General features: G+C 48.7%; 1 pseudogene; it reads right to left on the bottom strand.

The window, feature by feature from the left end:
* Window positions 1–1,477: 1,477 nt before the first annotated feature.
* On the bottom strand, window positions 1,478–12,104 carry LOC147710361 (splicing factor U2AF 65 kDa subunit pseudogene; annotated as a pseudogene).
* Between the last annotated feature and the right edge of the window lie 353 nt (window positions 12,105–12,457).

The following is a 12,457-nucleotide window of genomic DNA, read 5'->3' as shown; positions in this document are numbered from 1 at the left end:
AGCAGATCCTACTCTCCTACAGAGACCGGTGTGAAACGGGCTGTTGAGGGGCAGAATTGCAAGTGATCCTGTGTGGACAGTAGTATGTAAGCTGACAAAGACACACAGTCTGTCAGGAACTTCGGCAAGATCACAGATTGAAACTAGGTGGCATGTGAGACACACACAGGTGCCTTTCCTGGGAGTCTTATGTGCCAATGTCTAGGGTACTGATGCCCGTTCCACTTGTTCAGAGTGGGAATGAGTGCAACTGCTCACCACTGGCTTCTACTGAGTCATTGAAGTTGGAATTTCCTGCTTGGGATAAAATCCTAATACGCTTTTTTTAATTATTATTTTTTGGAAGTTTTATATAGTGCAAACTTGGCCAGAGGGGATTAGTGTGCTTTACATGAGCACCAGATTAAGCCAAGCTGTTACAGTACTACCGGGCAGCTGCACGACAGCAACAAACAATATATCAGGAACTTCATTGAATGAAGCATAAATCTGCGCGTGCTTAGTTGTGAATGAAAAGATGCACTTCCAAATGTCAGGATTTTTTCTTTTTGGGTTTGTCTATATGACAGCCCCGGTGTACAGTCATATTTATGAAAAGTGATTATTACATCTTCTGAGGGTGTATTGGTTGAACACTTGGGGCATCATTTACGAGGCCCCAGTGGCATTTTTGCACCGCTGGAGCATCACTTTTTTGACTCTCTGGAGGGGCACCAGGAAGCCCGGGTGACACGTCGTACAGCTGCCCCACCTGACAGTGGGCAGCTGGTCCAAAGTGGGCTCCGATGTCCATGTGTTGTTGTTGGAGCCATACTTGGTTTGAAGCCCCTGCAGGGCCCCACCACGGACAGGGCTACAGTGCCCTGGGGCCTAACAGTGACGCCGCAGTTGCGGGTCGCTGCAGCGATTGAGGCATTTTTGAGCCTCGTGCCCAGAAGAGGGACTACACCGTCCCAGGTTGTTTTGAGGGCTCCTACGGGACTGCGCTAACTGAATCTTACAACACTGCCCCGCTGGACAGTGAGCAGTGGCAACGGTTGTGGTGAGAGTATAATCTGCCACATGGGGGGCTTGTTGTTTTGAAGCCAATTTGGGTCTCTGCCCCCTGATAAGGCCTACCTGCCCCCCTGTCACGATGCAATGCTGTTACCCTTATAGCAGGTTGGCGGAGGTTGTGTATAAGGTTACTTAGGCCTTCAGGGATACTCCAGGGGTATATGTTAATGAAAGTAGGCCCCTGTTAGAATGCATGATGCCCATGGTGTTTAAAAGTATTTACCATGTTTTTGGGTCTCAGGGAGCTACCCTAGGTTCACCTGGAATGCCCTGCTACTGTGACTAGGTTCCATGCTCATAGGATTCCTGCCTGATATAGTTTGGTGTACCTCCTGTTGCCTCACTGCTGTTGATTTTGGGCATAGGTGGCTCGAGGCTATTCTGATTATGCCTGTCTAGGCCTAGTGTTAATGTTGGACGCCTATTGGTTCACCACAGTAGATACCACACCTGGTACGTATACCAAAGGGTTCTAAGACATGCCAGGGAATGGCTTATAATCGTGTGGTTGACGGATCTTTAAAAACTGACTCTGGAAAATGATACCATCAAATGCCATGGCCTGTGTCATTTCACCCACCGAGGGTAACTCCGGGAAAGCAAAGTTTTTGTCTTGGTTTATTTGCACAGCCAGCACAAGGTTTCCTGGGGCTTGTGTCAGACCTCCAAGGCGCATCTGGGCATTGAAGAAATCCATCATGGCTTCCTCAGTGATTCCGAATGGGATATTTCCAACGTCGAGTGGATGGGCCTGCCTGGTCATCTGGCTGCAGACGACTGGCAGGGGTAGGGGTCACGGCCAGTCCATCCGGGGTCCTGGTCGGAAGGAGAGCTGATGCTGGAATCTGACCCGCGGCTTGCATGGCTTTATATTGCATTGGTGTGATGTCTTCAAACCCAGGAGGTGGGACATCCCAGTACTTGCGGATCTTCTTTTTCTTCTCATGCCTGGAAGACCTGCTGCAACATCTTCGGTCTCTGCCATGCCTATCCCTACTACGGCTACAACGTTTTCGCTCGCGGCTCCTAGAGCGACTGTGACTTTGTTTCCTGTGACGGTTCTCCTTTTCACGTTCTTGTTTATTTTTGTTCAGTTGCCGCTCAAACTTGTCGAATTCGGACAATTTGATCAGGGTGATTGCGGTGGTGCTGCTGCCGGGGCCTTCTTTCGACCCCTCCTGCCGCAGCCAAGGAAACTTAGTCAAAAACTAACACCAAAAATGTGTAGGGCCTTGTTGTATCTCTAATACATGTTTCTTAGCATGGCAGAAACAGTGAACCGACGTTTTCTATCCTTTGTCTTGTTTTTTCAGAATGAATATCACTGTGGCAAAAGCAGAAGCTTTGTAATCAAGAAGAACATGCCAGACAAGTATAAGCATATTTATAAACTGCAGCAGCATTGCATTTGCACAGAGCACATTACCACATACTTCTTGGTAGCCTTTTGATCCTGCAAAGAGTTGCCTTTATGTTTGTATTGATTTTACACAGGAATCCATGCAAACGGAGCAGGAGCAAGGAATGCCAAGGAGGAAGCTGAGATGTCCGAAGGGAAAGCCGAAGGGCAGGAACCTTGCTGGAGGAGAACGTGACGTGTTATGTTATGTTATGTTGTTATGTTATACCCTCTTGTATAGCGCAACGACTCACCATGAGGCATCTCGGCGCTTACTCAGAGCACAACCCAAGGAAAAAGAGCAGAGAGGAGGGAGCCTTAGTACAAGAAGGCTTTTAGGTGTTTCCTAAACATTTGATAGGATGAAATTTCTCGCAAGGAGATAGGAGCCAGGTAGGAGAAAGCCATACCTCCTGACCTGTAACGTCTGATTCATGGTACATGTAGTAGTAATTGCTAGATCTGAGTGTTCGGCTCGGGATATGTTTTACCAGCTTATTTTGCAAGTATTTAGGGCCTTGACCCTGTAGGGCATCAGGGGCCAGATGTAGGTAATTTGTATTTTCCAATTCTTAAATACTGACTCATACCGAATCGGTATTTCAGAATCGGAAAATGGTATGTAGGTAAAAAAATCGGTAAAATGTACCTATTCGGAATGACTCGGTATCTGAATTCGGTAGGCCCATAGGTATGAATGGGTTTTACCGATTCGGAATTTACCGATTCGGAATTTACAGATTCGGAAAATACCGATTCGGAAAATACCGAAACGGCAGTTTGAAATTCGACATGTGAGCCTGCCAACCAATCAGGAACACCCTACACACCCCACAACCAAGGCCCAGAGAATCCAACCAATCAGAATGAAGCACCACTCCTCAGTACCTGGGAGTGGCCACACCCATGCAGGTGCACAGCAACTGAACAAACAATTGAGCTGAGGTGAGAGGAGCTGAGCATCCAGAGCCAAGCAGTGCTACAGAATGGAGTCTCAGGAAGGGCAAAAGGATGGTGGGGAGCACAAAAGAAAGATAAAGTTCAGCCCAGCAGAACTGCAGGTGGGTGTAGAAGAAATTGTAAGTCACTACAACCAAATATTTGGAAGACAGTCTCTGCATGTTGCAGAGTCTGTGAAGAGGAACATATGGCTTGGCAAACAGGGCAAAGTCAATGCCATTGGTGTGACGCACCGGGAGATCGAGGACATTAAAAAGCGATGGTATGACCTGCGCATCATAACCAAAAATAAGATTGCTGCCCAAAAAAAGGATGCTGGTGTGACAGGAGGTAAGCACCAAAACTGTCTGAGATGGAGGAGCTTGTTGAAACAACCCAGGAGCCAGAATGCATCCATGGGATTGGAGACCTGGACAGTACAGCCAGAGCATCAAAGAAACAAGGTAAGATGCATGTACCCTAATCCACAACCATTACCCTGAACCCGTACCCCACTGTGTAGAATCATGACACTGCAGAACTGCTCATACTTGGGGCCAGCAATGCATCATGGTAGACGTAGTCATGAGTACATACATGCAATGGATACACCACAAGACTCAGCAAGGCATGCCACACACATCTCCAAACACACAATGTACACTGGGCAAAGGTGTGTAAAGTATGTATTTAACAGGTACACACAGTGAACAACAACATTGACCCTATGTCAATTTCATTCCACAGGAGAGTCTTCACGCAGTTCAGCACCAGCAAGGGAGGAGAGGGCAACAGCAACAAAGAGAAGTGAGAAGGAGAAACAAAGCACAGGTCATAGCGCTGTAGAAGGAGGCAACAACACAACCCAGGAAGCCTCAACACCAGAGCGAGCCTCAACACCTGTCCCGCTATCACCTCTATTGTTTGGATATCCTGAGGTGGAAAGCACACCGCTTACACCCAAACCAACTTCCAGGTCGTCCATGCAGGGAAGGTTAAGTAGGCCTGATGAGCCCCCTCAGAGGATCCTGTAAACCTCTGATGAGGATGAGGATGTTGCAAATCAGACAATTGCACCTGTGGCTGACAAGGCCAGATCACAGATTACTGCTGGCGCTGCGCGCACCAGTGTCCTTGGCAGGAGGGCACGTGAGGCTGGCGATGGGCAGGAAGGTGGGAGCATATTCTGTGGCCTGGAGGCCACAATGGTCACAGTACAGCGCGTGCAGGCCAAGGCACTGATGGCTGTGCATAGGCAGGTGCGCAGCATGAACAACAAAGTGACAAACATAGACAAGGGAATAGGCCACATTGCCTGTAGTTTGGAGGCAATTTCCAAGGGGATGTCAGACATCTCTACCTACATGGGTGTACTGTCTGATAAGTTGGACAGGGATCAACTTGAGCGTCGCAGGGAGCGGCAGTATATGCGGCAGCAGTCCAAGGCACTGAACAGATTTGCTACATCCGCATACCTACTGTGCCGCCGCTCAATATCCATGCAGGATGTAATTGTGCACTGCTGCACAGACTTGACACGGGCATGGGAAGAGTGACCTCTGCGATGGAGCAGATGCTCACAACCCAAACAGGCAATGCTGGTGACACGGGTGTGGAGGAGACAGAGGGGTCCACCAGCAGGAGTGGCTCCAGCACACCTGTTCCAGAGGTGCGCAGGAGCGTCAGGTGCCGCAATGCTGAGTCAGGCCCCAGCCAAGATTTGGAATCCCTGTCACGTCAATCCCGCAATGTAGTGCGTGGGCGTAAGCATTGAACATTGCCTGAAATTCACAGGACTGCTCACAGTCACGGCAACTGAGCACAAGCAGTCGTGGACATGGACATTAAAGGACAATGGCTTTTCTATTTTGATCCTGATGTAGTGAATATTAAACTACACTTGTCAAACACTATACTTGTCTGTGTGTCATTCATTACCTAGAAATATCGAGGTGTAATCTCTGTCCGTCTCAATGTTCCATCTGTCGCTGCTGCTCATGCTGCTTGGGGGCTACATGTTCTTGGTCATCATCAATGTCCTCGTGATGTGTCACCTCCACCTCTGTGCCTTCTTTGGTGGCAAGATTGTGCAACATGGCACAGGTCAGTATAATCTTGCAACACATGATGGGGGTGTACTGTCGTGCTCCTCCACTCTTGTGGAGGCAGCTGAACCTGCTCTTCAGGAGTCCAAATGTGCACTCCACTACGTTGCGAGTTGACCTGTGTGCCACACTGTAATGCCTTTCACCTCTGTTAGTTGGATTGAGGTATGGTGTGAGCACAAAGGAACGCAGGGCATATGCACTATCACCTAGGAGAGAATGAGAGGTCCATGAGTTACAAACACATGACACATACATCTGCCATTCATATCAGGGGGTGTTACACTTAACTACCTAGCAGATATCCATCACCAAAATCTCCAGCAACAAGCCGTGTGTATATTCCGCTGTTCTGGAATATGTAGGAGTCGTGCGTGCTCCCTGGAAATTTGGCCACTATGTCAGTGATGATGTTGGCAGCATTGCATATCACCTGCACATTGATGGAGTGTGTCGACTTACGATTTCTGTAGATGTGTTCAGTGGCTGCAGGTGGGCATAGTGGAATGTGGGTGCCATCTATGCAGCCTATCACATGCGCGAAGTGTGCCAGTCATAGAAGTCAGATTTAGTTTTTGCAAGTTCCGCAGGTGTGTCAGGGAACTGGATGTAATCTTCCATTCTCTGCGTCATGGCATTCAGGAACTTCCTGAAAAAACGGGACAGGCAGCTCTGGGATACACCACCAACTGCAGCAATCACACTCTGGTAGCTCCCAGAGGCAAGCAGGTGTAGGCTACACAGCACCTGCACATGGGGTGGGATGGCGTGGGCCCTGGGCGTTGGGTGATCCAGGTATGGGTGGAGGTCCCTAATTAAGTCCAGGGTGGTTCTGGGGTGTAGCCTGTACCTCTGCAGTATCTCAGGCTCAGTCAGTTGGAATATGATGAACATCTGTCTGTAGATCTGCTCCTCCCTTAGGCAGACCCTCTCTCCTGCTGCCTGAAGCCTTTGTCGCCTCGCAATTATTATAAACCATTTATAAACCATTTTATAGCGCGCTCTGCTACTGGGGAGTATCCTGGCGCGGGGGAAATAAAAGAGGCAGAAAGCAGACCGTCACAGAAGTAAGGAACTCTTACATAGGGCTGTTGAACAAATAAGTCTTCAAAAGTTTTTTAAATGCGGCTACAGTGGGTGTGGAGCGCAGGTGAAGAGGAAGAGCATTCCAGGCGTGAGCCACAACCACCGCAATCGACTGACCACCAAGTCTGGCACGCTTGAAACGGGGGAGGGATAGTTGAAACATAGTGGAGGATCTCAGAGTCCGTGCGGGAACGTAGCTGATGAATCTTTTTCTCAGATACTGGGGGCCTTGATCATGGATAGCACGAAACGCCAGAACCAGTGACTTAAACCGGATGCGCTGTGCAACCGGGAGCCAATGAAGTGTGCGCATCTCCGCACGAACGCTCTTCCATCTAGGAATGTTAAATAAAAGACGGACTGTCGCGTTCTGGATGATTTGCAGGCGTTTGACCAGGTAAGAGGGGATTCCACTGAACAATGCATTAGCATAGTCCAGCCTGGACAGTATGAGTGCTCGCGCAACAGACTCCTTTGCTTCTCTAGGAAGCAAGGGAAAGAATTTGCGAAGCATTTTTAGGGTCGCAAAACAGGTGCCAGTAAGTTTTTTAATGTGATGTTTAAATCTTAAGTCCTCGTCAAACCAAATGCCCAGGTTTTTGGCGGGTCTCCCCATCTCTTTCGGGCCTGGGATGTCAGGGGGCCAAAGAGTGCTCATAAACGAGGGGGGAAAGGAACCATAAAAGAGAACCTCAGATTTGTCCTCGTTGCATTTCAACTGGGCCTTCATCAACCAGCGAAATACCGAGGACAAACATAAATGGACTATAGAGGTATCCAGGTTATCATCAGGCCAGGTGAACAGCAATTGGGTATCGTCTGCATACCCAATAATCTTAGCCCCGAACTGTTCAGCTAGATAGATCAAAGGTGTAATATAGACATTGAACAGAAGGGGGCTGAGAGTGGAACCCTGTGGGACACCTGTAAGCAGAGGTTCCGGCTCAGAGGCATAGGGAGGCAGCCAGACCTGCTGGGTCCTGTCCGACAAGAAGGAGGACAGCCAGTCTAACACCACCCCTCCAATACCTATATCCCCCATCCGGCTAAGAAGGAGCTCATGGGGGACGGTATCGAACGCGGCAGAGAGGTCCAAAAGAATTAGGACCGCTCTGCCGCCCCCGTCCAAACAGTCCCGAATGGCCTCGCTCATCTCCAAGAGGGCTGTCTCGGTGCTGTAAGCAGCCCTGAAGCCCGATTGGGCCGGGTGGAGGGCATTGGAAGCTTCAACAAATCTCTCTAGTTGTCGGAAAGCCACCTTCTCACAGATTTTAGTGCGTGCCGGTAAGAGGGAAATTGGTCTATAATTCCCGGGGGCCGTCCAGTCTAGGCCTGGTTTCTTTAGGAGAGGTAGAAGCTTAGCCTGTTTCCAAGCAGTAGGGACCACGCCCGTCCTCAAGGAAAGGTTAACAATCTGCGTGATCTCCGTACAGACTAATTCCTCCACATAGAATCACATAGAATGCCGCCATTCTTGCAACACTGTTGCATTTTGGGCTCTTTTTTATAGCCTGCACATGGTTACCACCTGCTTTCAGTCCATGGTAAATACCGACTCTTAAATACCGAATTTCTTGTAATTCGGTATTTTTGGCCTTTCCTACATCTCGATGGGCCTTTTTTACCGATTCTTAATTACCGATTCGGTAAATAAGGGCTCGGTAAATAAGGAATAGGTAAATACCGATTCGCTAAATATGGAATCGGTAAATATAGAATCGGATTTTTACCGATTCATATTTGCCGATTCTGTAAATTTTTGTCACCTACATCTCATTTCCCAAATACCGGTCGGTAACGGCCGAAATTACCGATTTTCGTCCGTTACCGACCGGTATTTGCCTACGTACATCGGGCCCCAGATGTCAGACAACAGACTTTAAAGATGGATCTTTGCTTTATAGGCAGCCAGTTTAGCTTTCTCAGTAGTGGCAGCGAAGAGGATCTGGCAGGCATACTCAAAGCCAGCCTGGCCGCTGTATTTTGGATCACCTGTAATTTTTTAAGGGATGTTAGCCCAACTTCTGCTAAAAGGGCGTTGCCGTAATCCAAACGGCTGATAACCATAGCTTGAGTCAAGGTTCTGCGATGCTCTAATGGGATAAAAGGGAAGATCTTCCTCAGCAGTCTTAACCTGAAGTAACAAGACCCAGCAACAGCCGCTACATGGTCCTGCATTGAAAGAGAATGGTTGATCTTAATACCTAGATTGTTAACACACTCTTTAGGTACCGGAGGGGCACCCAGCTGTGAGGGCCACCAATCCTTAGACCAGATAGCCGCCGCCTTACCCAGCAGCATGACTTCCGTCTTCCCAGGATTGAACTGGAGAGAGTTGTTGGTCATCCAGTTAGAGATTTTCAGGATACCTGTGGAAAAAGCGTCTTCAAATGCCTGGGAAATTACATTTTTCCATGGCCGCAAAATCCGTTGATCTCTACCAATGGACTGTCCCATAGATGTCGGCAAACAAGGTGGGCTCGCAAATGTAATCATGAAGTGGTCCGACCACGTGAGAGGCCATGGTGCGTCATACACATGTGAAGCAATGTTCGTAAACAGTAGATCAAGAGTGTGCCCCCCATTATGGGTAGATCCTTGAATTTTTTATGAGAGCCCCAGATGCTCCATGTCTGTGAAGAGTTTGTTCACATCAGGGGAGGAGTGTAATTTGCCATGAAAGTTAAAATCACCCAATAATAAGAATTTGCTGGAAGCCAGGGCTTAAGTAGCTATCAGATCTACCAATCTAAATGTGAAGTCCGTTCTAGTTCCAGGGGGCCGATAGACTAAGGCACCAGTCCAGCTTTCCGACGGTGAGAAAATAACTTTAAAAAAGCCTAGCTCTAAATTTTTATCAGAGAATGTTTCGACCCATGCAACTTTAAGGTGTTTTTTAAAAGCTATGGCAATGCCCCCCCCCCCCCACGATTTTCCCCACCCTGTCCAACTGGATAAGTCTATAGTCATCAAGGATAGCCAAATGTATCATCGGCAGATTGGCGGGGTTCAGCCAGGTTTCCGTCAGGAAACATATCTCTGGGGCGTGAGAGTGTATCAGGTCCCAGATTTCCAAAGGATGTCCGGCTAAAGATTGGACATTGCAGAGGATGTAGGATAGGCCCTCCGACGGCGGAGTCCTAAAGGGACGAGTTAGAGGGACGTGACTGATGAATTGGTTTCCTTGGAAGGCACAGCTCCTACAGGCTACCGGACCTTCCATGCAATCGGGGAATTTATGTGGACAGACTAGCATGTCACCCTGTTGAATAGATGTTAACTTCAGTATGTTTCGAAGCTCCGTAGGAGAATAGGCAATTTTATTCAAGGAATATACCTCAGGATGTGATAGAGCAGGGATCATGGCCTCCGGGCTCTTCAGGGCTCGGCCTAAGGAGCGCCCGCTGCCCGTGTCCGCTGCGTGGCGATATAGCCGCCTTTCTTTGTACTGACACAGAGCGCGTCACAAGGCTAGGCTGCCGCCCTCAGAGTCCTGTCAGCGAGGTGGGCGTGGGGTGTACCGGCAGGCTCACAAGCAGGTGGCGACTCCGCACCAAATCGGCGGAGCGAAGGACAAGAAACCTCCAATCAGGTAAGTGCAGGTTTAAAATGTCAAAACAGGGCTCAGTGTCAGAATAAACAAATATTAAAAAGCATTTGCAGCGTGCAAGGTTCTCGCTCCCGGCTTTCCGCCTCAGGAGTGTTCTAAGTGGGGCGCCTGCCCCCCGGAAGCTTCCTTTGTACTGACGCAGAGTGCGTCACAAGGCTAGGCAGCCGCCCCCAGCGTCCTGTCAGCGAGGTGGGCATGGGGTGTACCGGCAGGCTCACAAGCAGGTGGCGACTCCGCACCTAATCGGCGGAGCGAAGGACAAGAAACCTCTAATCACGTAAGTGCAGGTTTAAAAAGTCAAAACAGAGCTCAGTGTCAGAATAAACAAATTTTAAAAAGCATTCGCAGCGTGCAAGGTTCTCGCTCCCGGCTTTCCGCCTCAGGAGTGTTCTATCTAGTGACGTGGAAGTGCCCAGGAATCAGAAAGGTGAGTGCCCCTATCTCAGAAGATTACAGATGCAACAACTAGACTGCAAAACAATCTTCTGCCTAGGGAGGACGGCTTTTATGCGGAAAGAGCTCCTCCCCTGCCGCATCCGCAGTGAGGCACGCAGCAAGCATCACAGTGAGTCAGGAGCGTGGGCAGGGACACTGTGCACTTCAAAGGCCTCTCTTTGAAGTCTCCTCCACTTCAAAGGCACAACTGGGTATAAGTATTGGACATCTGACACCACCACCTCAGTACACGAAGAAGGACTGCTGTGCTGCTGAAAGGACTGCCACTCTGCTGGACTCCTGCTCTGCTGTGCTAGCCTGCTGCCATCTTGTCTGGGAGTGAGAAGGACTGGATCTTCATCTTTCCACCACTTGCACCCAGGGTTGCTCAAATGGCTTGTCTGATTGTCTCCTATTGGAAGTTTAAGGGATATCAAGGATTTCACTCCACTCTTCAACAGCACCTCATTTCTTTCATGTGAGAGTGTTGCCATCCCAAATGGGGCCAATCCAGTCCTGGGTCCTTGGAAGTGAGTGCAATGTGCTGAAACTGTAAAAAAATCCATGCATAGCCATTGTTGGGCCGGTCGCAACGACACATCTCCCTCGACCCTGCTGCATTGTCGCTTCACTGACATCGCATCGCCAGCTGCGCAGCTTGATGAGGACACAAACAACAAGATTTGGTGACGATGTATCGCCTACGAGTCCTGTACGGCATTGCCAAATCATCGCCTCCTGCTCCATGTATCTCTGCTCCGTCAACTGTGCAACCAAGGTACTTTGCAGCAGGACAAGGTGGTCCCTGTATCTGGCCCACGCTCCATTTCGGTTTCTCCTGAACTTTTGGATTTGACCCAGTGTAGCGTAACCAGATAGCCCAGGTTGAGGCTTTATGCTTTTAAGCACTATATTTCAAAATATTTGTTAAAAATTCATAACCCCGGTTCTATGTATTGGATTTTTTTGGTCTTGTTTTGTTAATTTAAATCAAATCAAATAAAAGCGATTTTTCACTTCACTTCACTTCACTTCACTGTACTCAAAGATTGCATCTGATGGATACAGAGTACCCATTGCCACTGCTCTGGCTGTGTGTTCTTTGCTCAGCAGCTACTGACCGATGCAGAGAAAAGCAGGTGGGGGCCACCAAGATGAGCCCCGGTGACCATGAGTGCATTCGCTCACTCCAAGTGTGCATGAAAGATTAGGTAATGACTCAGATCATTGACTGTGAACTTGCTTAACAGAACCTCTTGTGGGACTTTTTAATAATACCTCAACCCACACAGAAGAAATGCTTAACCAAGAGGAAGTGTTGACCCGTGGGTCACACAATGCAAGGAATCTGTTCCACTCTAGCCATAGTGAGCTTGCAACTTGCATCTATGCTTTCACAGGAATTCTGGAGGTTGTCCTCTCCAGGGATCATGTCCAGTGTCACAAGGATGAAGTCAAATTTCTCAGACTCCATGATTCAAGGGTGCTATGGGCCAGTTTTGGAGACTGCAACAGATCGCTCAGAAGTGGGTGGAGACGCAAAGGAGGGTAGAGTCACAGGATACCACAGATCAGGACCTCTGAGATAAGGTGAAAACAACCAGGATACTCTGGAAGAGCCAGAAATTCCATAAAAGCCAGAATATTCTGGAAGGAGGTCCTGATTTTTTCCTAAGTCAGTAAGAGCTAGAAAGATTTAAGCACTATTCACCGTAATGCACTGGCCGGGCAAAAGCCATTGTCTATGATCGACGAATTCCTTGCGTCTGCTGGCTGTTGGTTTAGATTCATCCTGACTAAAAAAGACTTTATGGCCGGACCAGAGCA

This window comes from Lissotriton vulgaris, chromosome 5 (assembly GCF_964263255.1).
Source record: "Lissotriton vulgaris chromosome 5, aLisVul1.2, whole genome shotgun sequence".
Classification (NCBI taxonomy): Eukaryota; Metazoa; Chordata; class Amphibia; order Caudata; family Salamandridae; genus Lissotriton; species Lissotriton vulgaris.
Note: the sequence above shows the minus strand (reverse complement) of the source record. Positions and strands in the feature narration are given on the sequence as shown.